The sequence below is a fragment of the Phyllostomus hastatus genome, unplaced genomic scaffold, assembly GCF_019186645.2.
Source record: "Phyllostomus hastatus isolate PE091 unplaced genomic scaffold, TTU_PhHast_1.1 phas_scaffold_78, whole genome shotgun sequence".
NCBI lineage: Eukaryota > Metazoa > Chordata > Mammalia > Chiroptera > Phyllostomidae > Phyllostomus > Phyllostomus hastatus.
In genome coordinates this window covers 107277624-107305499 of record NW_025334041.1, presented here as the reverse complement: position 1 = coordinate 107305499, position 27876 = coordinate 107277624, and the positions used below count along the sequence as shown (strand labels likewise).

General features: G+C 37.7%; 1 protein-coding gene across 2 annotated transcripts in view; it reads left to right on the top strand.

Moving 5' to 3' along the window:
* Nucleotides 1-2783: 2783 nt before the first annotated feature.
* Nucleotides 2784-27876, top strand: part of PPM1B (protein phosphatase, Mg2+/Mn2+ dependent 1B) — a 60673-nt gene continuing 35580 nt past the window's right edge. For both annotated transcript variants that reach the window (XM_045827198.1, XM_045827197.1), the window contains exon 1: nucleotides 2784-3208. The gene's annotated coding sequence lies outside the window, so the exon portion shown is untranslated. The remainder of the gene's footprint in view (nucleotides 3209-27876) is intronic.

Here is a 27876-nt window from a genome sequence, read left to right as displayed (position 1 = left end):
GAAAAAGCCCATTAACATCTTTGGTTATTCATGCCTCCTGCCCCCCAAAGCTGGCACCACCTTTACCTGTCTATCAATATGTAACCCCCTGACTCCCCCATCCTGCTAACTAGGTAACTCAGAACAAAGGACTCACTCTCTTTGGCCACTTGGCCTCTGGCCACCCATACCCTGCTTTGCCCTGAACCTATCTATGCCTTCCCTCCACTCCCCCGACACCTCAACAAGTCCTGTTTTCTTCCATGAGAAAGAAAATATCACCAATAAAACCTGCTTGCACACTAATAGATTTGCTGATCTGTAATTCTTTATGGCATCGGCAAGAAGAAACAGGTCTCTTCCAGTAACACAATCATTAGCCCGCCTAAATGACTGAGCTTTGTGTTAGTTTTGAGATCAACCAAGGGAAAGTGAAAAAGAAATCAGGAAGACCAAGAAGCTTCTCTGATGCCCTTCCAAAGTTGCTTGGATTCTCAAGTCAAGGGTCCCCAGATATCTTGGAAGCTAGAGTCTAAGACTCTCTTTCCCCTCTACAGTGTGTCAGGCAAAGGAGTATAATTTAAGAAATTTTATTCTATATATCATTTAAGAAATATTTCCCAAGAAATGTATGATACCATAGTCATAATAAAGAGGACAAGGGAAAGATACAATCTAAATGGGACTACTTTTTCTTCTTCGTTATTTTCTTTTCCAACATGCAGTAGTGGGGGCACAAATTTTAGTTATGGCACCCTCATTACCTATGCTAGAGGGTCTCAATCATTGGCATACATAAAAAGCACCTGGGGAATTGTTTAAAACCCACCTTTCTAAGTCGTGTTTCCAGAGTCCCTAATATTATAGGTGTGGGTGGCCCCAGGTGATTCTGATGCTGGTGGTTTAGCTATCATGCTATTAGAAACACTATCCTTATATAAACTTGAGTAGATCAGAAAATCTGAATTCTAATCAAGGCTTTATTTCTGCCATCTTCACCCTAGCCTGGGCAACTGTCCTCTTCCTGTCTCCTCTCCAACTGCCCTTCTCTCCAAAACATCCACATCCCCTAAGCTGAATGGCACTCTCCTGGGTCTTAGTTTAAATTGTCTGCCTAAACCAATTCACACAAAAGAATAAGGTTCAAAATCCTCTTTCAGGGCATTTTCATTAAAAAGAAAACAAAACATTATCTTAAACTATTAGAACGTTTTCATTACACTTTAGTTTTGTTTCTTTTTGGGGGGGATGGGCTGGGCAATTAGCCTAGCAGTACCTTTAAGTCTAACTCGATTGCTGGAGGAATCATGTCCAGTTCTTTTACTTGCTTATTGAATCATTAATTTAAACTCAATTTGTGTCTGTGTGAAGCCTTCCTCGGTAAACCTATCAACAGGGATGATCCTTTATGTCATCACCATCCCTTGCACGTTTCAATTATAGCACCTATCATCTTATACTGGGGTTGCTTAATTTACTTTTGTATCTCTAACTCTACGTACTGTACCTGGCAAATAGCAGACGCTAAATAACTGTGAAATGAACGGGTGAATATCAAAGTCTAGGATGAAGGTTTTTAAAATGAATGTTGGCTGAGAAACGAAACACGGAGATGGCAAGGGCTAAATGCCAGACAGTGTGGGCCTACAAGAAACAAAAATTACCACTAACAGCACAGAATTCTCCTGAAGGGCTCACCTATCCCATTTTCTCAGGTCGTTTTTGGCCTCCCCGATACTGCAATTTCCCGCTCATTAAACTCAATTCTTTTCCCTTTCTGGGGACAGGTCAGGCAGGTATCCCAGCTCAGCTACTCTGATTGGTCCGTGATGATTTCATTGTTAGGGCACATCCGGGCTTTTCTCCTCTCCGCAACACCTCCCCCAGAGCCCTGCCTCCCGAGTTTCCCTCTCTCGCGTGCGCCACACCCGCTGGCTGAAGCAAAACAACCGCCACTCCCAGACCTCCCGTTGTCCTCGTACGCGCCATCCCTCTCGACTCTGCGCCTAAGAAAGGCTCTAGTAACCTCCAATGAGGGCCTAGCAGACTTTGTTAGCCAATCACCAACCAACCCACCGCAATCCGGGTGGGACTAGGCCTCCACACCTATAACTGGACAGCCCGTTGGCTCCTAAATGACGCTTGTTTTACCAAAGGCTAAGAGATCAAAACAGAGAGGCATGGCCCTCGCAGAACTGTAAGGCTCTCCCCAGGCTCAATGGGTTTGACTGATTTCGAAGGCGAGCCAATCGTTTTTCGGATACTTCCCCGCCTTTTGCGCGTTCATTTAAAAAAAAGCCGGTGTGACGGACTTGGAAATTGTCTCAGTGACGGACACATACAGGAAGCCAATGACTGAAGGCTCTGGCCACCTTTTAGGCCAATAATAAAAGAAAATCTCTCTGGCTCGGCTTCGTGAGGCGGAGCGCAGGTGGGTGTTATTTGATTGACGGCGATTTCTACTTATGGCTGGTAGGGTGGGTTGGTCCTTGAGGTCCGGTAGGTATGGCAGAGGCGGGACTGAATGAAGTAAATGGTAACGAAGGGTTGGGTCTCACTCAGTGGGCGGTGTTTGATGGATAGTTGACCTTGCCAATTGAAGGGGGTTACAGATACCCAATGGAACGGTTGTGGGCGGGGAAAACACAGTACCGATTACAAGGGCAGCCGGAGTGGGCGGTAAAGCGGTGATTGACGGCCTGCTCAGCAAACCGAGGACAGCAAGAGGCCAAGCGGCGTCCTAATAGGACGAGGCTGGGGGCGGGGCCTGCCGAGGGGCGGGGAAGACCGGGGTGCGGGGTGGGGGTTGCAGAAGGAGCGGAGCGGCTGCTGCTCAATGGCGGAAAAGCCGCCGGTGCTCTGACCGCCTCGTCCCCCTAGCACTTGCGGGGGAGTTTCTTGCCGGCGCGGTTGGAGTCTCTGTTTCTCAGGGTTTGGTGGCCGGAAGATGCTCCAGAGAGACGAGGCTGCGGCGGAGGAGGTGGCGGCGGCCGAATCGGCAACGGCGCTAGGGTGGAGAGAAGGCGGCAGCGGCGGCGGCGGCGGCGGCGTGCGGGGCCCGACGGTGTAAACAGCCCCGGAGGTGGCGGAGGCGGTGGCCGAGACCCCCAGGGGGAAGCGGCGACTGAGGCAAGGTCTCGCCTCCGTTGGAAGCCTAGGCTGAGTGCAGCAGGAGGGCTCTGCGGCGGCGTGAGCGGACGCCCTAGACCTCGCCTCTCTCTCGCTCCAGGTAAGGCCGCTCGGCGCCCTGCCGCAAGGAAAACCGCTCGCGGGCACCGCCGAGGCTGTAGACGGTTTTCGGGGTGTCGCGGAGCAGCGGCCTCTGCTCACCTAATTCTTGCTTCTTTTCTTGTGCCGCAGGGTAGGGGGAGCGGAGCGCAGCGCCGGGCCTGGCTCCTGGGTAGGCCCCTTCCCCAGCCGCCGCCTCCGCGCTCTGCCGAGGCTGGGAGAGACTGGTGGTAGGGAATTTTAGTTTACTCCAACGCCTGGAAGTCAACTGCTTGCTCCTGTTTTCTGCTTCAGTCTGCGAGCATCTCACGAAAGCGCCGGGGCCACCCCAGGCCTTAACTCATCCCTTCCTGGTGCATGCCTGTTTGAAAACACTGCCTTTTCCCATTTGTTTCCTCATCAGCTTCTGCCCTACTTTGCGCTCCACTTCACTTCCTTGTTAAATCTCTCGTTCTTCTGTGTCTGCGTCTCGCCACCTCCTTCCCCTTAGTGGCTTTAAATCGTTTCTCTTTCTCTTCTCCGCGGACTCCCTCCGGGCTTCTCTTCCCTGCCTTCCCCAGCAATCCTTTTCGGATGTTATTATTTTTAACCATCGAAGTTCTTAAATGAAATTCCTACCCCAAATCTACCCGAGGACCATTAAGAGTAGACTCTCCAGCTTTATGTGGCAGACCAGTTTAAAAAAAACAACAATTTAACTGAGGCTACCACCTTTAAAAAATAAATTATCAAACGTAGAATGTGAAAATAACACTGAAGGAATATTAAAATGAAGAGCTCAATGAGTGTTGAAAGTAGTTATTATATTTTTCGAGCTTATGATCTCAAATGTCAGATTTAGCAGAACTAGAAGATTTGCTCATCTTATTTGGCAAAAATGCTTCTTAAGCGTTCGATAGTAGTCCAGACTCACCAGTATTCAAATTAGCTTAAAAACGACTTGAAAACTTTAAAAACAAGATATAGGAACAGCAAGGAAGCTGTTTTGATGAAGTCACAGTTAAAGACCGTTTAAAATAGGGTCCGCATGTTTAATGTATCAAAATAAAGTTGGCAGGAGTCTTGTAAAAGGATTATTTAGGAATTTGAGTAGTCTTAGTGTTATGTAGCTATTTTGGGAAAAACATTCTTTTTCTGTTAACAAACGTTTACAGCTCCTGTGATGTAGAATTACTGAGGTTTATTGTGGGATTAACACAGGAACTCATTTTATTGAGCTACTGCATGAATGTAGAAGTGGTAAATTGTTCAGGAAGACAGTGTAAGCCAGTATATTGTAGGAGATGGAGAGACATGCCATCGACACTGAATGTTAATAGACATTATTTAATTTACTTCTCTGTTGTGCAATAGTGAAGTTCCTATTGTTGGCCTACTTTTAAATAGAGCATTTCTGAGTAAATAGTGAGGCAAGTTACTCTAATTATAGTAGTCCTTTCCAAGTGAACGAGCTTTTCTTTTTTTAAATATAGTTGAAGTTATAGTATTAAAATGGTGATTTTTAAAAGGAACTTTTTTAGGCCCCCTGTAGGCACATGTTTCAGTAGAACTTTTAAAAGTATTCAGAAATTTTATTTTTAAGTTTACAGATTTTGTTCTGGGGTTAATCCTGAGTTTTACTGAGCTTTATACTTTCAAATTTTTTTCTTTTTTTTAAATGCTTGTTTATGTTTTCTCCTCTTCATTTATTTTTGCTCTCAGAAAGTCTTATCACAGTTTCTGCAGTGGTTCTTTATGTTGTTGCATTATCAACATGAAATAGTATTTTTATTTGATCTCATACCCATTAGTTAAGATCTTCCCAGATTCGTATACATTAACCTTTGGATTTGTTCATGTTATGATTATTCCCTTAGAGGTGAATAACAGAGCTTACAACACCTGTTTTCTTACTGGGTGTCTTGATTTCTATGAAGATTCCACCTTTTTAGTTTACCTGATAGTCAGTCATGTCAGTAAATAAAATTTTATGTTAGTGTTTCACATATTATAACCACCAAATTCCTTAAGATTACATCATCTGAGGGAATGGTGTGGTGTCTAAATAGCTGTGCTTCTAAGAACACCTGAGTCACAAGTTGATGTGGTCAGGAAGAGTGGTACTTTCTGGAAGTTTATTTTCCTATTATGTCCATTTTTAAAGGACTGTTGAATTAAAATGCGATACTGATAGATTATCTTTTGGCACTCTTGGGAGAGTAGAATTTGCCATGGGATAGTTAGTGATTGTGGAAATTCATTTAAAACTGGCTGAGCCAATAGTGGAAGGATTGCAGTCATACCATTATACATGGGTTGGTAAACATTTCTTTTATATTACATGATATTGAGAGTGAATTTTTCCCCTCACATTCATTGGTTTTAGTTACACATGTTATTTATATTATATGAATATTTGTATGTTACATATTACTGAATATTTGTGACATGACCTGGCTTAGAAAGTAAAATAGTATAATTCTAATTCTACAGTTTAACTTATTAAAATGTGACATGTGGTATTTTACTTTTCCTGTGAAATATGCCTTTCACAAGTTCATGGATTTAAGCAAGAATTAGTTGGGAAACAGCTGGTATCATCAGACTTATGATTGTCATTTTTTTTATTTTCAAAAGGAAATTTTACTAAAATAATAATATACTTAGCTTAAAACGTAAAATTATAATTAGGGATAAGAGACTTTGGAAGAATATGGTTATTTCTGGATTTTCAGTAATATTCTGCATTGTACTTGATTCTTTTTATTTTTCCTTAGGTGAACTAATTTTAGAATTTGGAATGAAACAATACTGGTATTTACAGTTAGCTTTACAGTTATATTGTAGAAAGTATATGTGTGTATATGTAGTCTGTCCAGAAGGTATCCAGCATATAAAATGAAAAATAGAGACATTTATCGAAGAAGATACAAGAGTTATTGTGCACAGGACAATGATGCCTCAGTCCCCTTTAAAGTGGGCACCTTGGGACCTCACATAATTCTCCCCATTGCCATCAGCTGCCCTGTCATATTTTCCTGAATTTCGTCGACGGTCTGAAATTTCTTCCCTTTCAAAGGCGATTTTAGTTTTGAGAAAAGCCAGAAGTCACAGGGCACCAAATCTGGGCTGTAGGGGGGCTGAGTCACCTGGGTGATTTGATGTGTCACAAAAAAAACTCTGCACAAGATGTGATGTGTGACTGGGTCCATGTTGTGATGAAGCTGCCAATCACCAGTTGCCCATAGCTGTGGACTTCTGAATCATCTGAATAGTTTAGTTTCCACAGAGGAATGTTCAAGCTTAATGCAAAATTTGGTGCAGATTTGTTGTTCTACTTGCTCAGTCATTTTGGTGTAACAGCCACACAGTACACATGCTCACTCAGTGGTGTCTACTGACCTCACTGACTAGTACAGTGCAGTCATCCTGGTTCACACATGTGCATTCCAGTCCACTCTTCTTGGCTGACAGGTTACATCAATATTGTGCAAACCAGTCTCATATTAACAATGGCTGGACTTTTTCTGGACAGATTGTGTATATATAGTATCAGCAGAATTGAGGATTAAGAGACCTAATGATTAATTAGGCAAAATTAGATAAGATTATTACAAACTGTAAACTCAGGAATTACAACCGAGACTACTTCCCATTTCAATATCCTGTACTCAAACTAAAGAGTGAAAGTAAAATAGAGTAGAATTTGAAAACAATTGGTTTTATAAATTTTGCTTGTGTGTCATAAATTTATAAAATGACAGTTTGTTATCAGCTTCTACTAGCAGATCTATTAAGTGAAGGTAAAGAAAAGGGTACATGGGCTTCACATTCTGGCTTTGTTTTGTTGGTTACATGTTTACATCCAAATATTGATTTAAAGTAACTTTTGATCTTTTAGATTAAGTTATGTATGCTAGTATCTCTGGTTGGCCATTTTGGAATCTTTTTTTTTCAAATGAAACATTTCTGATGTGATTTTACTTTGTATAGATTTGACTTGGGTTACATTTTTCAAAATGCCATCTGTATTCTCCCACCCCCCACCAAAGAAAACCACGATTTAGACTAACTTGAGTGATTTCATCAGGTAGTTGAATCATTTTTATGATTAAAAGAAGACTTTACTAAATTCCGGATAATGTTTTGAAGTTTTCCAAGGTGTAGCCTATATACTGGAGTTTCATTTCTCAGACCAGATTTTAAGATTTAGTTTTTATTATCATCTAGCAACCTAGGATTCAAATACCAGGGGGTAACTCACTTTTTTTTTTTTTTAAGTTTTCATTTAAATTTCAGGGTGTTTTATTTCTCCCCTTCAACTTAATAACAGACAAATATTTTGCTCTGAATTATGGTAAGTTGTAATATAGGAGTTCTCCAGTAACTTTTTATTCTTTGTAGCTAACTTGTGACCATATCTACAGTGTCTTACTTCTCGGTACAACATCCACCTTACTTAACTTACAAAGTTGTCTTAACAATTGTAGTATTTTAACTATATTTTTAGGCATTTAACATGGTTTGTAATATTTAAAGAACTGTTTATTTAAAGCTTTTTTGACTTACTAAATAGTTTAATATTCACTTGCTAATAAGAAAATATAATCTAAGTGTTCTTTTGAGCAATGTTGAAATATCAAGATTATATTTATTGGCTTTAAATTGATTTATTTCTTAAAAATTAAAGATCTTAAAGTTTAGAGATAACACTAGTTGGAAAACTTGTTTTTCATCAAAAAGAAGATCTACTATAACATGGTCTGATATTTAAAGGAGAGAGTGACAAACATTGGCAGTATTCTATGGATATTGTTTAAGGAACTTACCCTAATTTTAGAAATGGGGCCAATTATTGGCAGCGATGTAGGGAGGATAATGCCTGTTGGTAGTACTGCTTTGTTTTGTCTGTGTAGAACGTCCTCCACTTCAAAATAGGTTGTGAATGAAAAGTGCATTTGATAGAAATATGAAAAAACATTTTCCTTCATGGAAAGCTTTTATAATGTGGTCATGGTGTCAGGTATAATCACATTTATGATATAAGAAAAAAACCCAAGTGAATAGGTTTTCCTTGTTAGGTAGTACATACAGTAGTCCCCCCAAATCCACAGTTCTGCTTTTTGCAGTTTGAACTACTTATGGTCATATTATCTGGAAAATATCCAAAAATATTAAATGGAAAATTCCAGAAATAGACAATTCATAAGTTTTAAATTGTGTACCATTCTGAGTAGTGTGATGAAATCTAGAGCTGTTTCCTGGTATGTAAATTATCCTTCTTTTGAGCATATATATCCACCTCACTTCACCTCATCACCTAGGCATTGTATCATCATCTTACGTCATTGCAATAAGGGTGAGCACAGTACAATAAGATATTTTGAGAGACTCATAACTTTTGTTACAGTCTGTTATAATTGTTCTATATTGTTGTTAATCTCTTACTGTGTCTAATTTATAAACTTTATAACAGGTATGTGTGTATAGGAAAAAAAGTATACATAGGAATCAATGCTATCTGTGGCTTCAGGCATCCACTGGGGGTCTAGGAACATACCCTTCGCGGATCAGGGCAGACTACTGTACCTGAGAAGAAGGTTTGATAAAAGGTGGTATGTACAGGTGTACTCCTGGCATTGAAAAGGGATACTGTGTTTTGCCATGTATAATGTGCTTGCATGTTTTGTACACTGTATATACGGGATACCCATGATATTTAATTATCATACCCATGTATAATGTGCGTCCTTATTTTTCCCTCAAAAATTTGGGCCAACCCTGGTTGGTGTGGCTCAGGGGATTGAGTGCTGGCCTGAGAACCAAAAGGTCGTTGGTAAAACTCCCAGTCAGTGTACATGGTCCCCAGTAGGGGGTGTGCAAGAGGCAAACACACATTGATTTTTCTCTCCCTTTCTCCATCCCTTCCCCTCTCTCTAAAAATAAATAAAATAAAAATTTAGGCCAGAAGTGTGCATTATACATGGCAAAATATGGTAATTAGTAGATGTTCTTATGAATAGGAGAATCTAGGAGTATCCATATTGCTCATGGGTGCTTAACCTTTCTTGGCAAAGAGTTTTGCTTTTCCCTTCTTCTGATAAAGCAGTCAACTCTGAATTAGGAACTGGCTTATCTGTTGAACACAGGTGACCTTTCTTAGCCCCTTACAAAGAGGAAATAATTAACTCAAAGCAACTCGAGATGATAGCCTATATGGGAGGGGAGATCAAGTTTAGATATGAGAGGCTTTCTATTACTTTTACTTACTCTAGGCTACCAACCCACAAGGAAGTAAAAGAGTTCCGTATAGTTTAATAGTATTTGGTCTAGAGGTAACCTGCACCCCCAAATATTATTTTTATGTTTATTGAGTGCTTTTTAACATGCGAGGAACTATTAGAGGCTGGAGACTAAACAAAACCGATAAAATCTCTGCCCTCATAGCTTTTCCATTTGATAACAAACTCCTTTCCTTAATTTACATTGTAACTGTTTCCTTTGTGGATGGCATAAATTATGATCAGAAAATCTGGGATCTGTGGTGTTTTCTACACTGCTTAAAAGCTGTGATTAGAAAGAACTTCACTATTTTTAGCAGAGAGGGAAGAAGAGTTTTTCTGTAACTGGACAAAAACTGGAATATGAAAAGAGGAAGTAGGAAGAGGGAAATACTGTTGTACCTAAGATTAAAAATAAGCCAAAAATAGAAAAGATATTATATTATGCATGAGGACAGTTGGGGGCTTCAGGTGTTTCCATTCACTGTTCAACCTTGAATAGATAAATAGATAGTTCCTGGACAGGAGAATGGGAGGAAAGTTTGGATCATGGGAGCAGGATGAACAGCACCTATAGCAAATCTGGGTTAAGTAATTTGGGACATACCTATAAAATATATGTTGTGATTTGTGTTTCAGAAAGACCCTATTTCTGTTCTTCGTGAGTATTATATATATAGCTGAAAGATTAGCGATTAGTAGTGTCTAAAATACATTGTCGCTGACTTGTGACTGACACTTCTGTGCTTCGGTTATTTGACAGTTCTGTTGCAGATAGCTGATGGAGCCAATCTGACTCTTAGTTTATTGTGTTGAAATTGGTTTGTCTGTATAATTGTTACTGTTTCCCTTAATTCCATAGTTGGTGGTATATTACTCAAAGTTATGCTTTTGTTTCCTGCATTGTAAATTTTTGCATGAGAATATCCTATTGCATCTAGCTATGAAGCAGGTGCTTCATTTCTTCTTCGTGTTCTATAGCTTTCCTAGTGATGGTTCAGTTTGGTGAAGATGTCTCCTGAGTTGACACAAACATGCACTTAAAATAAGTGTGAGAGATCTTTGGTCTTTGTTTTTTATTTTAATGTATATTATTTTTTTTGTTTTCATTTGTGAGTCATTTAGTTAGTCTTATGTGATTTTGCTTGTTGCAGTGAACTGATATTTTATTTTAAAGCAAGTCAACTTGTGTGTTTATTTCAGTGCCCTAAATAAGAATGAACACTAGCACCATTCATGACTTAAGAGATCATTTATAGCACCCAAAGAAGCTTTCATATTACTAGTTTCACATTTACCATATTTTTTGGTAACTATTTATCACTATCGAAATGTTGATGGGGTGCTAAGTTTAATCACCAGGTTGAGGTGGTGACTGCTACATGTGTCAGTGGACAAGAAACATTTTCTCTTTTGTAATTACCAGGTTATTCGTGGCATGTTTTACTACTATGCAAATTCATTTTGCCTTCAGACTTTCCCTTGGATTTACTGATTTCTTTTTGAAAGAAAGGATCTCAACTGAATCACCACACTGTGGCTCATTGGCCAAATTTGGCCTACTGCCTGTTTTTGTAAATAAAGTTTTATTGGAACACTGCCATGCTCATTTGTTTACATATTTTCTGTGGCAACTTTTCCACTACAATGGTAGGATTGAGTGATTGTGACAGAAACCATATGGCTCTGTAAAAGCCCAAATATATATATATATATATATATATATATAAATATATATATTAATTGGTTCTTTGAGGAAAAAAAATTGCTGACCCTTGATCTAGGATATATGTATTGTTTTCTTTTTTCCCATTGTGTTAGTGATGGTATAAGATTGGTGTTTATATATTTGGTGTTTATATGTAGCTTCTCTCACACCCTAAAATATTATTTGAGGTATAATTGCTTTTAACACAGTTAAAATTGTGAAGCTTTTGCTTATGTCGCCAACATAAAGTATAGCCAATTAGTGTTATACATGTTATACAAATTCATATTTTAAAAACAAAGCAGTTGTAAAAATGTATAAGGAATAATGAATACCAAAGTACCCACAAACCCAGCATAGTTTAGGAAAAAGACATTACCAGTGTGGTTGAAGCCCTTCTGTATATTAACCTTCCTGTTTTTTCCATTCTTTCTCGTATCCTGAATTTTGTGTCTGCTTTCACATATATGATCTCAGTGTAAGTTTGTTATAGCTGTGTCTGAATAGCATATAGTGCTGTTTTAAGAGATTTTGTAGTTTTTGTACATAATCATATAGAACTCTTTTTTTTTTTTTTGCATTTTCATTTAACATTTTTTGAAGTTCTTGCTGCTATGGTCCTTTTTAAATAGTAGTTCATATGTATTGCGTAGTATTTCATTGTATGATTATAACACATTTTGTCTAGTCTCTTTGGATGAACATTTGGGTTATTTTTGTAATTGTAAACAATAGTGTTAAACATAATTTACATGTCATTTTTATATGTATATGTGACAGTTTCTCCATAGCACATACTTAGCAATATAATTGCTGACTTGTAGGGTGTTCTCCCTTACAACTTACCTAGATATTTCCAAATTTCTCCCCAAAGCACCAATTTGTACTTCCACCAGTGGTATGTAAAAATTTTCATTATCAGTGTTGTCCCATATAAATATAATGTTGGCCATACACGTAACTTAAATTTTTCTAGTGCCACATTAACAAAAAAGGAACAAGTCAATTGTAATAATATATTTTATTGAATCTAGTGTATCAAAAACAATCTCAATAGAAATAATGAGACATTTCTGCACTGTTTTTCTATTAAACCTTTGAAATAATGTATATACTTTATAGTTAACAGTAGATCTCAATTTGGATTAGCCATATTTCAAATTCTGAGCAGCTACATGTGGCTTGTCATTAGCTGATGTGGGAGCCAGCACAGGTCTGTGCCTTGTCTACATTTGGTATTGAGTCTTTTTTTTCCCTTCACTCTAATGAGAGAGAAATGCTGTTTCATTGTGACTTTCGCTCTGTATCATGTTAGTTTTCCTGTTTGGAAATTTGCTTTTTCCTAGTGAGGGAGAACATTCTCATGTTTTTTTGGCCATTTGAATTTCTCTTTTTGTGTAGTTGCTATTATTGTTTGTCCTATTCTCTATTTTCTGCTTGTTTTTTTTTAACATTTTTAAAATTGTTCAAGTACAGTTTTCTGCCTTTTCCCCCCACCCCTCCCCATCACCCTAGCCCTCCCCACTTCCCTCCCCTGTTTCCACCTCTGTTTTTTTCTTAATGATGAAATCTTACAGGCATAAATATAGATTTATTTTGGTGTTTAGTGTTTTCATTAATTGCTTTTAAGAGTTTTGAAAGATTAATTAGATGGTATATCTGTAAAATTACATTATACATTTTAACCTAAAGGTAATTTTAAAATAACTCCAAAGATATTTGGATTGAAGTGAATGCTCGGAAGCATAGAACAGTCAAACCTCGGTTCTTGAGTATCTTGGTTCTTGAACAATTTGGTTCTCAACCATTTGTTCATGGAAAAAATGTCTTAGTTGTCTAACAAAACTTCAGGTATCAGTTCTCTCTCTGACAACCCTTTCATACTGATATCTATCTATATGATTAGTCAGGCATCTGTCAGATGACCAAGGAGATTTGGTTTTCGAACAAATCGCTTGTTAAACAGTTTTCTGGGATGAATTGAGTTAGAGAACAGAGGTTCCACTGTACTTTAACAGTAATTTGGAGTTGGGGTGACAGGGTGCTTGCTTTATACTTAGGGTAAACAATCTTTACATATACGTATATTTTTTCTCCATACATTTTTCCCTTTTTTCAGCTTAGTCTACTCCTAAATAATGGAGTTGATTCAATTATTATAAGTATATAATATTTACAAAAATACAAATATTAAAAATATATTAAATGTGAAACTAGTAATATGAAGGCTTCTTTGGGTTCTATACTACTCTTTTCCTTAACTGTAAGCCCAAGGACCCCTGTAAGAGCTAGACTAATGGACTATGGTCTAGAGCCAAAGAGGCTTTCAAAAAGGTCTGCAGGGGCTTTACGTGGAACATCTGGATAAACCAGGTGATAAATGTATGAATGTGCTCTCTGTCTGTAGTAAGTAGATGTAATTGGTTGGGTGCTTTAAATGTGAAGCACCAAAAGTAAAATTGCTGGAAATCCAGAGCTGCTTGTACTTAAATGTTACAGTAGATGATGGAGGTTAATCAGTGTTCCAGTAGATTTTTAGCTCTCTGCCAATTTAATATTTTTTTGTGAATGTTGGAATGGCTGGCTAGGATATCCTTTCTTGAAGAAGCATCTTTCAACATAATATGTATTTTACTCAGTATCTGCTGGATGCCAGTGTTAAAAGTTAGGGTAGGAAGGGGTATGGAAATCCAAGGCGTTAAAAGGAATGTGGATAATTGTGTAGGACTAATGAGAGGGTGGGATGAAGGGTTGGGGATGGCATTAAGAAGGAGCTGTTATTTCGTAGGTTAGCTCAAAAGAAGGTCGGACAAAATTGACTACGAGGTGGGAAATGACCTCTTGCACAAGGCCTATGCAGGGCAGATTAGAGAGGGAAGTTCTGCACTGGGTATTTTCTGTTTAATGTCAGTTGGGGACTAGGAAACCACTACATCTTTTTGGGACAGTTAAGGTATGGTCTAGGGAAATCAAGCTGGTGGTAATCTTCAGGGTGGTTTGAAGCAAGGGAAGTTGAAGTCAGTTGAGCCCAAATAGGAGACTATTAGATAATCCACACAGTAGGAGATGATGTTCAAAATTAGGCAGGAGGATAAAAGAGACACTTAAAAGAAAGATTTCATGGAACATAGTGATGGTGTATAGGGGTTGGATTTATATATACAAGATTTATGGTTTCTAGTCTTTGGTACTAGAAGAGGGATTATGAATAGGTAGATTAATAGGTAGCTAATGGAAATAGGTTGGGATATGAAGGTGCTCAGTATATAGAGTGATTGCTGAAAGAGTGAGATTGGATCAGAGGGCAGGTGGCTGTGTTTTTGGTTGAAGGCTAATTACTGTTTTGGAAGGCCCACTTCCCTCTTGAGTGTAGGAGGCTGAAGGAAAAAGAAGGTAGTGTGAGTGTTTTAATTGCTAGTGTTTTGAAAGTCAGCAGAAGTGTTGAGTTTCAGTAAGGAAGGAGTTATCAACAGTGTGATGTACCACACAGTACCTTATTTTGAGAATGCTACTTTTTAGGACCAGGCTGATATAAGAGCTCATTCTACCAAGCAAGACATCAGTGCGTGAGTTGTTTTACCAGGAATATTGGTGATTTTCATACTGATATGGTTATATGTTATATCATGACAAAGATTCAGTAGAAAGCATTCCATGTTATGTTGGTCATGATGTTATCAGTGTAAATAGGGCTCTTCCATGGGGTCACGAGAAAAGCATTTTGGGGGCCCCTGCATGGAGAATGAAAGTATAGTGGTAAGATTTATTGAAGTAAAAATGAGGGACTGCCCCCCAGGTGTTTCCAGTGGCTCATCCATGACCAGGTGGCTCAGCTCTGTCCCACTGTGGAAGAAGTCATGCCTTGTCTTCACCAAGCCCAAAATAAGGGACAGGGTCCAGAAATTCTGTGCCATTGACTTGGTATTGGCAGGACAGCCAAAGCTTTTGTAGTTCAGTTCAGCCTCTATCTGTTTGCAGCTGTACTGCTGCTTCCAGGCCCACACTTGGGGGCCCGACTTAGAGCCATACTCTGCTGCTGTGGAGAGAGAGCATGTGAAGCAACAGGCAAATGGTTGCTACCCAGACGGACCTTTGTTAAACTTTGATTATATTACTGGATTGGCCAAAAAGTCCATTACATATTTTCCATACAATGGCTCTAGTAGCACTTAGGTGTCTTTAACTTTACTTGAAACAATTGTATTAAATTGTATTGTGACAGCTGTCATATCAGCATGCATTAAAAAAACCAAAACATCAAAATTGGTGAATTTGTTTGCAGCCATTTTAATACTGAAGATGGAAGAAAATATGCAACATTTTTGGCACATTATGCTTTATTATTTCAAGAAAGGTAAAAATGCAAATGAAATGCAAAAAAAGATTTGTGCAATGTGTGGAGAAGGTGATGTGACTGATCAAACGTGTCAAAAGTGGTTTGTGAAGTTTTTTGGCACTATTGACAGTTTGGCCAAATAATTCTTTGCTGTGGGGCTATCTTATGCAGTGGAACATGTTTAGCAGCATCCCTGACCTCAACCCACTAGAAGCCAATAGCAGGAGATGGCTGACATACTCAGAACATCCAATCAGTAAATTTACTGAGTGAAAATGAAAAATGTGTCTTTTATTATATTTTAATATTTTATTTATTTATTTTTAGAGAGAGGGGAAGGGAAGGAGAAAGAGAGGGAGAGAAACATCAGTGTGTGGTTGCCTCTCACATGGCCTCCACTGGGGACCTGGCCTGCAACCTAGGCATGTGCCCGGACTGGGAATTGAACCAGCATCCTTTTGGTTCACAGCCCACGCTCAATCCACTGAGCTACACCAGCCAGGGCAAAAAAAATGTGTCTTTTATTTTATGGAAAAAAATGTAATGGTCTTTTTGGCTAACCTAACACCTTGGTCTTGGAGAGAGGCTTTCTTTCAGAGTACCCAGTCTCTTTGTAATTCTAGGAGGGCTCATGCTAGGTCCTCCTCCGCTCCCGGCTCTCTCCTGCATCTTCCAGGACTCTGTATCCCTTATCCAGTCCAGTCCTTTTCCCAGGCTGGGCACCTACCAGGAGCACATGGTTGTCTTTCCCCTTCCTCTCCTCCCCCTAGGCACGTTATCTTTTCTCTTTTTCTCTGCTAAGGTACAAGGGCTTTCTTTTGCCTCTGTAACTTGTTTCCTGAGCCCACTTCTTTTACTTCTGTGACTTTCTGACTAAATTTTGTGTTATAGACTTGGCTCTGGATTCTTTCCTAGAAAGCTCAAGTATCCAGGTCGCCGAACCAAGGTCCAGTCTAACACCTGGTGCCCTCTTCCTGGGTCATGGTAGATTCACTGTGGATCATAGGACTATAACTATACATTAGAGTCATGTTCTGTTCCACTTCACTAACTACTCATACATATAGCACTAAAATGATTAGGCAATTAAACCTATAAATAAAATTTCTTTTGAAAGTCTCATTAAACCTATGTTGCTGATATTTTTCTTAATTTGCTTTCTGTAATCTGGAACAATTTACAAGGGAGAAGAAAGAGAACAGCGAGAAGTAAAATCATGTTGCCCTGAACTTACTGTCATAGCTGATTGAAAAACTACTGGGATTAGGAACAGCAGCTATTTTATTCCTGGGCTTCTTTGCATAATTTAAAAAAGTGATTTCTGTCACTATGTTTGAAATCAGTCTTGTAGTAAAACGATCAAGCAGAAAATCATGACAAAATCCAAAATATGTTTAGCCCATGTTTAATCATTGAGGTCGGTAGTCAGGTGCAGATAGGACATGAACTCCCTGTGATTTTAACAACACTAGCTGAAAGATTCATTGTTATGGTCCAGAGGGAAATTCTTTTACCTTAGAATATTAAGCATTAACCAGTTGGTGACATGTTCTTCACATAGACCTACAGTACTTTTAGGTTTTGCCTCACCCTTCCAAATCTATGAAGACCTGAAGTTTTTAAAAACCATGGAAGCAGTAAGGAACAAACTTACAATAAACATACGTGGCTAGATCTCAGAAACATGCTAAGTGAAAGAAACCAGACACAAAGGAAGGAGTACATAGTGTATGATTCTATTTACATGAAATTCTAGAAAAGGCAGAAAGAACTCTTCTACCTGCAGCACATCAGTGGTTGCCCAAATCTGGAGGTTGTGGCAAGATGGACTTCAGAGGGGCATCAGAGAATTTTTTCCAGTGATAATACTGTTCTGTATCTTTATCATGGTGGTGGTTACACAAGGTTCTATATTGTCAGAACTCATCAAGCTATATACGTAAAATGGGTGCATATTATTATATGTAAAAGAACAGCAACTAAGGGTCTTCAACAATACTTGGACAGGATAATGGAACTTTGTGGATTGGACTCTAATCTGAGGATTTCATAGGGAATTGCCCCCCCCCCCCAACCCACAGTAAAGCTGTTTAACACTAGTATCAATAGCACCTGATGTGACTAAAGGAAGCTGTACATAAGAGAGGGTAATTCTGATAAATGCGGTGATTTTATTACATTTGAAATATAAGCAAATATGTGTATGTATGTACAAAATCAACCAAAATGTTCTATCTAGTTGAGTTTTTCTTTTTTATGTCTGGAAAGTCATTGAAAAGATTTCAGATATGAAAAAGCTAATAAAGAATATTTAAATACAGTTGAGCCTAGTTGGGAAAACTTGAGAGTTCAAGATACTGTCATCTATAGGATAATCATTCTCTAAACAACCGATGTTTTTTGGTCTGTTAACTTATGTATGGATCCTGGCACATAAACTGTAACTTCTTTTCCATTTGAATACATTGGATTTTATTTGTGTATTAGGTTGGTTATGGTAGACTAAGGTATGCCTTGTGGATTCTAAGGGTAGTGATAGCTGATACTTCTAAAGCAGTTTTTGTCAGGCACTGACCTTACACAGTTAACCTGCATTATCTTATTTATGTACTACAACAACTCTGAGATATGGATGCTTTTATTACTCTTCTCTCTTAGAAATAATTAGGTCATAGTCACAGTGAGTAGTCAACCTGGCATTTGAACTCAAGTCTATTTTGTGCTAAAGCTCGTGTCTTAAAAAAAAAAAAAAAAGTAAAGTCTTGAGAGGGACAGTGGTGATTTAAAAGAGAGGGCATGACTTGGGGTTTCTGTAAATTCTGTGACTCCTGCTAAATGGATTTTTGATACCCAAGAATCTGGTGTTCCTACCTTTTTGATAGTCCTGATGGATCTGAGCTAATGGCCCTGGTGGCCATTGGGAATGAAGTTTCTGACATTCCTCCAACATTCTGGCTCTTTGTCCTTAGAGGACCCTTTCTCGTTTCCTTCCTCATCCTCACTCCTGACATCCTTAAGTCATTGTCTCAAGTTGGGTTCCCCTGGGAGGCCTCATGGGAACAATACCCCCTAAGTTCTTGAGTGTTCGTAGAGTTTGTTTATACTTTTTTATACTTGAAAGTTAGTTGCTGGATGTAAAATTTGTGATAAAGATTTTCGTTACTTGCATATCTTTTTTTTTTTTTTCAATCTTCATCTGAGGATATATTTATTGAGAGAGAGAAAGAGAGGGAGAGAAAAGTCAATCAGTTGCCTTCTGCATGTGCCCCAAGCAGAGATCGAACCTGCAGCCTTATGGTATATGAGGCGACACTCCAACTAACTGAGCCACTCAGCCAGGTCTCTCCTTGCGTATCTTAAATATCATTGTTTTCTGACATAAAGCTTTGGCGTCAAAATTTGACAACAATCTGGTAGAGCCTGAATGCATATTAGTAGTCACAGTTCAGATATGCATGTAGTCTGATTTTTATAACACACTATATATAGCCAAATAGTGATAGGGTTTTTTTCCTCATCAAATTTCCAGCTAAAACAAAACACTGACGACACAGCTATTTCCATTTTATGACCTTCCTTATTGAAGGGCTAGGGGAGTGGTACTGTTGCCCTGATTTGAAGTTTCTAGCTACACTTTTGAGTTAGAACAAAAACATTTAAATTATTCTCATATCTGGTGAGGCTTATTTATCATAAATTAATTTCACAAAATCTGTGACTTTGTTTTCATAATCTATCTAGAGCTGTATTTTCGACCAATAAGTACTATTTGTTAGTGAGCAAGTATGTTTCCTTTAAATTTGTTTTGCCTTAGGTTTCTTCATTTCTAAATGTCATTTATTACCTTTATAATTGGCTTTTTTTTAATTTAGAGAAACATGTTTCATGTTTTATAATGGAAAACTAAAAGAAAATAAGGTTAAGTTGATTTTAGTGATCTATTGAGTGGTCTGTATAGCTCAGTAAAGATACTTTTGTATTGAACGATTTAAAAAAAAATTAATACATGCACAGTTTAAAATTTAAAAAATTGTGTAAAAGGCTTATAATGAAGACAATAAATACCGATCTTCAGAAAAAAATTTGTTTGGTAATATTTGTGCGCTCTTCTGGTAATTGTGTTATCTTTAACAAAAATGTTTATACAACTATTTAATTATTTTTTGATTTAGATATTATCATTTAATTTTCTGCTGTGGAACTTCAAAGGAATTTTCTGTTTTCTAGTTTTGCTGATGGGAAGTCCCATGGCATTTTGATTCTTATTTTTGTGTCAGTGACTTTCCACCCTATTCTTGGCCCAAAAAGCTTTTCTTTTTAAATGAACAATTTTTAATTGTGGTTAGAAACACATAGAATTTAATAACCTCTTTTAAATGTACGGTAGTCTTATGTATATTAACATTGTGCTGCAGGTCTCCAGGACTTTTTCGTTCTGCAGACTGAAACCGCACCGGCTAAACAACAGCTTGCCTTGGTGTCCTCCGCTCCGCCCTTGGTAGCCACCTTTCTTCTTTCTGTTTTTATGAATTTGACAACTTTAGATACTTCATATAAGTGGAGCCATACAATATTTGTCCTTTTGTGCCTGTGTTTTTATGGGTTAAACAACTTTCGATACCTCATAGAAATGGAGCCATACAATATTTGTCTTTTTTGTGACTGACTTATTTAACATGACGTTCTCAAGGTTCATCCATGTTGTACCATGCAACAGAATTTCCTTCTTTTTTAAGGATGAATTCATTGTATGTATATATTATACTTTGTTTTCATCATTCATTCATTACATTTTCATTCATCATTTGTCACTGGACACGAGTTGCTTCCTTGTCTTGGCTGCTGTAAATAATGCTGCTGTGAACATGGGTGTGTGAATATCTCTTCTAGACATTTCAGCTCTTTGGGGAGTGGGATTGCTGGACCATATAGTAGTTCTATTTTTAATTTTTGAGAAATCACTGTATTATCCCCAAAAGCTGAGTTCTGAACTTGCCTAGGAGTCTTTCTCTACTTGTAATTGCTACTTGCAAAATCTAAACTGGGGATACTTCCCTTCTGTTTTGTTGGTTAATCACCATGCGTACATCTGTTTTACAGCTTCCAAAGATTTTTGATGTCTGCTCATTGATGGTGCCCTCTTCTCTTTCCTAAGTTTTCATTGTTTGTTGAAAATAATCCCTTAACTAACATTTTGAATGGTGTATTAGGAGGGATGGGTGATAAATTGCTGTTTCATCTGCTTTGAACTAGAACTTCTTATCCCATGGGCTAATATATCAACATGAATGATTATTTTCACTGTAAAAATATTCAGTAAAGAATTAGATACCATAGGATATTTGTTGGTATGCAGATCATTATTTAGCAATATTATAGAGACATTTAAATATATTGGATTTTGAGAAAATATTGAATCTTTAAATTTCATGACTTGTGTTTTATAGCACTTTTGAAGCTTTTCTTTCCTTTGCTTGGTTCCTAAAGGCTTTTTTTTTCTTTCGTTTTGAAAGTAATTTTAAAGAACTCTTAGTTTAGTAGGCAGATAAATTTAAATGAGTTGATCTTTTATTTGTAAGTGTTAGACCAGGCATCTGTTAAAACAGAAGTGACATTTATTTTGGCTAAACAGTTTCTGTTCTGCATATGTGTTTACATAGCTTTTTCACACTCCATAAATTGAACAGAACAAGTACTCATATTTTTGGATTGACTAAGTTTTACTGTAAGATTTGTCAAAGAAATGGCAACTAGTGACCATTAAATAGTAATAGGAATTGGTGCAGGAATATTGTGTTGGAATGAAATTTTACTGAAACATTAATTTTATATCAGTGTATGCAACTTTTTGAATAGAATGAATATTTTTCTGCAGCATGAAAATTTAAGTTGATTCTTGTCATAAGGATCCATGTACCTATTGTCAAGATTTAATAGACACTAACTTTTGCTATGTTTGCTTCAGACTCTCTCAAAGAGAAAAGGTTACCAATTTTATCTAAATATTATCACTCCATCTCTTTTTCTGCAGAAGTAATTTACGATCAAGTTGGTCTTTATAGTAGTTTTAGTTTTTATACTAGAGCATGTCTTTAATACTTTTGCTCTATGTTCACACATCTAAACTTACCTGTTTCATAAATTTTGTAATTTTATATCATAAGTAGCATCACACCTTATCCAGCTAGCTTTGTGTTTGAGATTTATTCATGGTGATAAATGTAGATGTAACTGATACTTTTAACTTGTGTAGAATGTTATGTTGCATCAGCATTATTGTGTGATTTTCCTTGTGCATAAGTGGAAGTTTCTCTAGGGTGGGTACTCTATAAATGGACAATTACACAGGAAGTTAATATGCATCTTCACCAGCTGTTACTCTTGAGTTTTCTGATGTTCTGGTCCTTGATTCTCTAAGGATGACCTGTTTTGTTTTGTTTTGTTTTGTTTCCCTCTCTGGGAATTTTCAGGGTTTTTATCTTAACAGTATTTTGAAATTTCAGTTAACTTTTTATTGTTGTGGTTCTACTTTTAGTTTTGTTAGACACTTTCAGTCACTTATGTTTTAGTGCTGGGAAATTTTTCTGAATCATGTCCTTAAATTCTTTTTGCTTTTCTTGTTCTGAAATATCTTAGTTCTACTTTGAACTGATCTTAAAACTTTCTTACTTGTATTCTCTCCCATTTTGAGTCTCTTTATTTGGGGCGGGAATCTTACCGTTCAGGTTGTTTTTCCAATTTGATTTTTGTAACCTTTTATTTTAAAAAGTCTGTCCTCATTTTAGTTCATAAGAACACTTTCTTTTACTCTGAAAAACATTTTTATAACATCTCATTCTTGTTTCACAAATACAAAGCTTTTTTTCTCTTGAGGATTTATTTATTTACGCTACTGTGCACTGTTTTTTCTTTCTGATTTGTGTTTCATTGTGCTTCTCATGTTGGATGTTTTCTTTCAATGTCTGGTGATCTTTGCATGACTCTTCCTGTTGAAGTTTGGAAGGCTTTTGTGAGTGGACAAGGACTGGCATTTGGTAGGCCTCCCCGTGTGTAGGGTGACCTGACCACTCCGTTTTGTTGAGTGTTCCTGGGTGTGAGCTGAAAGTACTTTCTCCAGTACTACCAGATTTCCTCAGAGAGTAGTAAAACTGTTGCCTGCCTGAGGTTTACAAAATTTCTGAAAGCTGAGCTGGGAAAGAAGGATGGAGGTTTTCAGCATTCATTAGGCAAATTTATAGCTTAACTCTCTGGTTTTCAGTAAGGCTTCTTATCCTGACTCTCAACTAAATCTGCTGTCTCTGAATCCAGAACTTTTGTAGTTCTCCTTTTTCAAAGCAAACTTCTGGTCTTTTGCCATGTGTGGTAGTTTTAATACATGTCTCAGATTCTTTTTAATTTTCCTCTGTGAGAGGTTGGGCCTATGTCCTCTACTCTAGACTGTGAACTGGCCTAGTGACTTGTGTGTACCTGACTGTAGCACTGGTGACACTCAGAAAAGGCCAGGTAGTTTCTGCCTGGTCCCCGTGGGCCATTCCCTCTGGGGAAAGCCAGGTGCCCTGTGTTGAATAAGAAGTCTGACTCCCCGGAGGTGGTCAAACTGGAGAGACCATGTGCAGGCTCTCCTCAGCTCAGCTAAGTCCCTGTTGAATTCCTAGTGGAACAGTTCCCATCTACTGCCAATCACTAAATGAATTGGAATTTAAATTATTATCACTAAATTATTTGGAATTTTTATGCAATGGACATGTGTCTGTTCTGTCCCATTCATTTATTTTAATCCAGGTGAACTCATGGGTATTTATTTTATACTTTGGGTTATAAATCAGTACTACTTTATTTTATTGTTTATTTTGTTGTTATTTTTGATCTACCATAGGCTAAGAGTGGTGAATTAGGTTTCTCTGTTTTCGGTTCTTTCCTCTTGTTATTACCTGTAATTTTTACTTAATGGATTTTGGAATTGTGTTGTTTGGTTTATCACAACACTTAAATTTTCTTTGTGGATTATATTTCTTTTAAACTGGGTATGTCCTGCACCCTGAATGTGACCTAAATTTGCTATGAATTTCTTGGCCATGATTTCTTTTTTATTACATTAGTTGCCCTTATGTTTTTATCTTTCATGTTCAACCTTTCTGGGTTTCCTTATTGTGGGTGAGTTTTAAAATATAATATGTAGCCCTGGCCGGGTGGCTTAGTTGGTTGGAGTGTCATCACCAAAGGTTTTTCAGTTCAGTCTTCGGGGGACATACAGGAGGTAACTGATGGCTGTTTCTCTCTCTCATTGATGTTTTTCTCTCTCTCTCTAAAATTAATAAACACACTGGGTGAGAATTTAAAAACAAATAAAATGTAGCATGTAGATAGATGGGTTCTGTTATGGAAATTCTTGTTTTTAATAGGTGAGTTTATATTTATTAATATGACAGTGTCTTCTGAATTGTCTTTGCTGTCTCTTTTTAATGTTCAAAAATTTAAAATATTTTACTGTCTTTTGGGCATGCTTTTTCTTTCTATGACTTAGATATTTTATAATTTCTGTAGTTCTTCGATGGCTATCTTTACAATTATGCAATAAATTGAAATTCTATCTTAATGATATCTAAAAGATATGGCAGTTAGCTTACTTCTCATGTTTTCTACTTTGTCTTCTACCACCTGCTTTTGATTCTTTAATTACCTCTCTTTAGTTAATATATCTCTCCCACTTTATTTAATGCTAAAACAAATTGACCCTCTTTCCCTATGAAAGAGGAAATTCACACATATATGCTATCTTTACCTTCACCTCTTTCTTGTACCTTCCAGCAGTGTTAGTTATTTTATTTCTACTTATGATTTATGTTTACCATAACTTCTTTAGTCATTTTTTTATTGTTTATTTTCCCAAAGTATTTATTGACTTACTTTTTGGGGGAGAGTAGAGAACACCCCCTACTGGGGACCTGGCCTGTGCAACCCAGGCTTGTACCCTGACTGGGAATCAAACCAGCGACATTTTGGTTCACAGGCTGGCTCTCAGTCCACTGAGCCATACCAGCCAGGGTACTGTTGGTCACTTCTTGTTTAGCTGAATTTGCTCTCTTAAAATACATATGATGATGAGGTGTGTCTGGAAAAAGTCCAGCCATTGTTAATATAATGAGAACAGTTTGTGCAACATTGATATAACTTGGCAGCTAAGGGAAGGAGACCGGACCATGCATGTGTGAGCAATGACAACTTCACTGTACTGCTCAATGGGGCAGTGGATGTCTTTGAATGAGCATGTGTACTGTGGCCATTGCATTCAGAATGACTGAACAAGTAGAGCAACGAATCTGCATCAGATTTTACGTTAATCTTGAACATTCCACCGAGGAAACTATTTGGATGATTCAGAAGGCCACAGCTATAGGCTACTGGTGTGTGGCAGCTTCATCACAACAACATGCCTGCTCGTGCATCAGGTCTCAGTGCAGTCTTTTGGTGACATCACATCACCCAGGTGACTCAGCCCCCCCTACAGCCCAGATTTGGCACCTGCAACTTCTGGCCTTTCCCAAAACTAAAATCAGCTTTGAAAGGCAAGAGATTTCAGATTGTCGATGAGATTCAGGAATATATGACAGGGCAGCTGACGGCAATTGGGAGAACTGTGAGGTCCCAAGGTGCCTACTTTGAAGGGGACTGGGGCATCATTATCCTGTGTACAGTGTTTCTTGTATCTTCTTCAATAAATATCTCTTTTCATATTATATGGCTGATACCTTCTGGACAGACTCTGTGTGTGTGTGTGTGTGTGTGTGTGTGTGTGTGTGTGTGTAAAATAAAGGCCCTAGAAGAATGAGATTGCATTCTTGCATGTGTGGAGGAAAGCTTTTTCTCTATCCCTTTGTGCTCAGTGATTAGAGGTCTTGTGAATTAAACTGAAAAAAATATGGAGAAGCAAGGAAAAAAGACGAAGTTTATTTGTGTATGTACATGGGAGCTCAAATATGTGATTAGAATTTAGAGTTCGTATGCCACTTTAATGAGGAAGGGGAAGGAGGGGAGGGGTACTTGTAGAAAAACAAAAGACAAATAAATGGGTCTTCAGGAGAGTTGATAGGAATCTTCTGGCAATGTTTGATTTCTTATTGCAGTGCTGACTTCTCATCTCAGGTAATAGCAGTCAATCTCCTCTGTTAATGAAAGACTTCCTTGAAGGGGGATTTTTGTTCTAATCAGTTCTTTTGGAAAACTCTGCTTTTTAGGTAGTAAGAGGAGTAGAGTTCAGAAAAAGCCTCTTTCTGTGTCTGTTGATATTTTTAAAAAATGATTTTATTGCTCTTAGAGAGCGAGGTAAGGAGGAAGGCGGGAGGGGGGGAGAGACACACACACACACACACACACACACACACACACACACCCCCACCCCCCCCATCCTGCTCCACTCATTTGTGCATTCACTGGTTGATTCCTGATTATGCCCTGACCAGGGATTGAAGCCACAGCCTCGGTGTGTGGGGATGACGCTCCAACCAATGTAGCTACCTGACCGGGGCCATCTGTTGATTTTTCAAATGTCTTCAAGTGAAAATAATTTTTATGTCACTGTGATATAATTTGCATCTTCTTAAATTTTTGAAAGGACAACAGTTTAGTTAGATTTAAAACACTTGTGTCATCCTTTGCTTCCTTGAAGTGTTTGACACTGCTCCACTTCTCTCTACATTGCACATTGGAAGACTGGAACTACCCTGATATATCTATTTTTTTCCTGCTTTAAGTGGCTTTATTTAGGAGGGCATGGAGGAGAGTGAGGGACTGACTTTCCATAGGATTCTTTGTTTACCTTTAAAATACAATATCCAATAGCTTAAATATATTGTACTATTTTCCCTGTAACCTAAGTTGTAAATATGTTTTCCCCAAATTCTTGGGAGACTTGGTTGTATAATATTTCATCCTGTAGATGAGGTTTTATTATTAGCCTCAGCACTGACTTGCCAAAGGGCTGCCCTGTGCATTGTAGGGTGTTTTATATGGCTTTCCTGGCCTCTCGTAGATTCCAGTACTACCCATGCCAGTTGTGACAATTAAAAAATGTCTCTAAACATTGCCAAATGTCCTCTGGAGACTGGTTGAGAACTACTGCTGTAGATTTATTCCGTTCTATTCTTAGAAATGTAAGTTATTTTGGCTTGGCTGGGTGGCTCAGTTGGTTGGCATGTCGTCCACACACCAAATGGTTGCTGTTCAATCTCTGCTTGGGGCGTGTACTGGAGGTGGCACCTGATTGATGTTCCTCTCACGCATTTTTTCTCACCAATTTTTTTTTCCTCTCTCTTCCTCTCTCTCTGAAATCTATTAAAAAATGAAAAACAAAGAAAATCCATATCCTTGCTTGAGGATTAAAAAAAAGGTAGTTTTTTTTCCCAGTGTAAATAGCACTATAATGAACATCATTATGCACAAAGATTTTTTTTTTTGATCTGTTATTGTGAATTACATTACTGATTTTCCAAATATAGAAACATTTTTCTATTATAGAGGATTGTTTAAAAATATGCTGATACTCTTTTTGTTTAATCTTTCAAAATAATACAATATTAATGCACAATTTGGGTTAATTAAGATAACTCTCAGAAGTGGAGTACTGGGTCAGAGTTCTAATTATTATATAATCTTGTTATTTTTAGGATACATTTCTAAGCTATCCTAGCATGATTGTCAGAATCACAGGTGGAGAGGTTTTCCATTACCAGTTTATAATCCTTGCCAAAACAAAGGTTGATATAAAGTGTTCTACTTAACTGAGGCTTGCCTTCTACTTTAATTTTTAAAAATAAATGTTTAATTTTGAAATAATTTAAGATGTGTAGAAAAGTTACAAGCTAGTAGACAGAGTTCCCATATAATCCTCTAAATTGGTTTTCTTACATTACTATGGGGTATTTGTCTGAACTAAGAAACCAGTATTGATACTAATCTATTGACTAAACTCTAGGCTCTATTTGGATTTCACTAGTTTTTTATTAACTCTTTTCCTGTGCCAGGACCCAATCTGGGTACCAAATTACATTTAGTTCTCTGGCATTTTGAGTCTCTAAATGTTTATGTAATTATTGTGATTTTAAAGGAAAAAAAGTTTTTAATGCATTAACCACGTAAGCCTTGAGATGCAAATTTCAGTTCTAGGCTAGTCTGCTTTGGTTTGAATCCTGATTTGCCACTTAAATTGTGTTATCTGGGTATACTAGGTATTTCAATATTCTCAATTGTAAAATCAGAATGTTAATAGTACTAACTTTACTGAATTGCTATTTGATAGAAGTGGTATAGTACACATCAATCTCTTAATATAAAGTCTGGCATATAGAGCTCACAAAAAAACCTAAGTG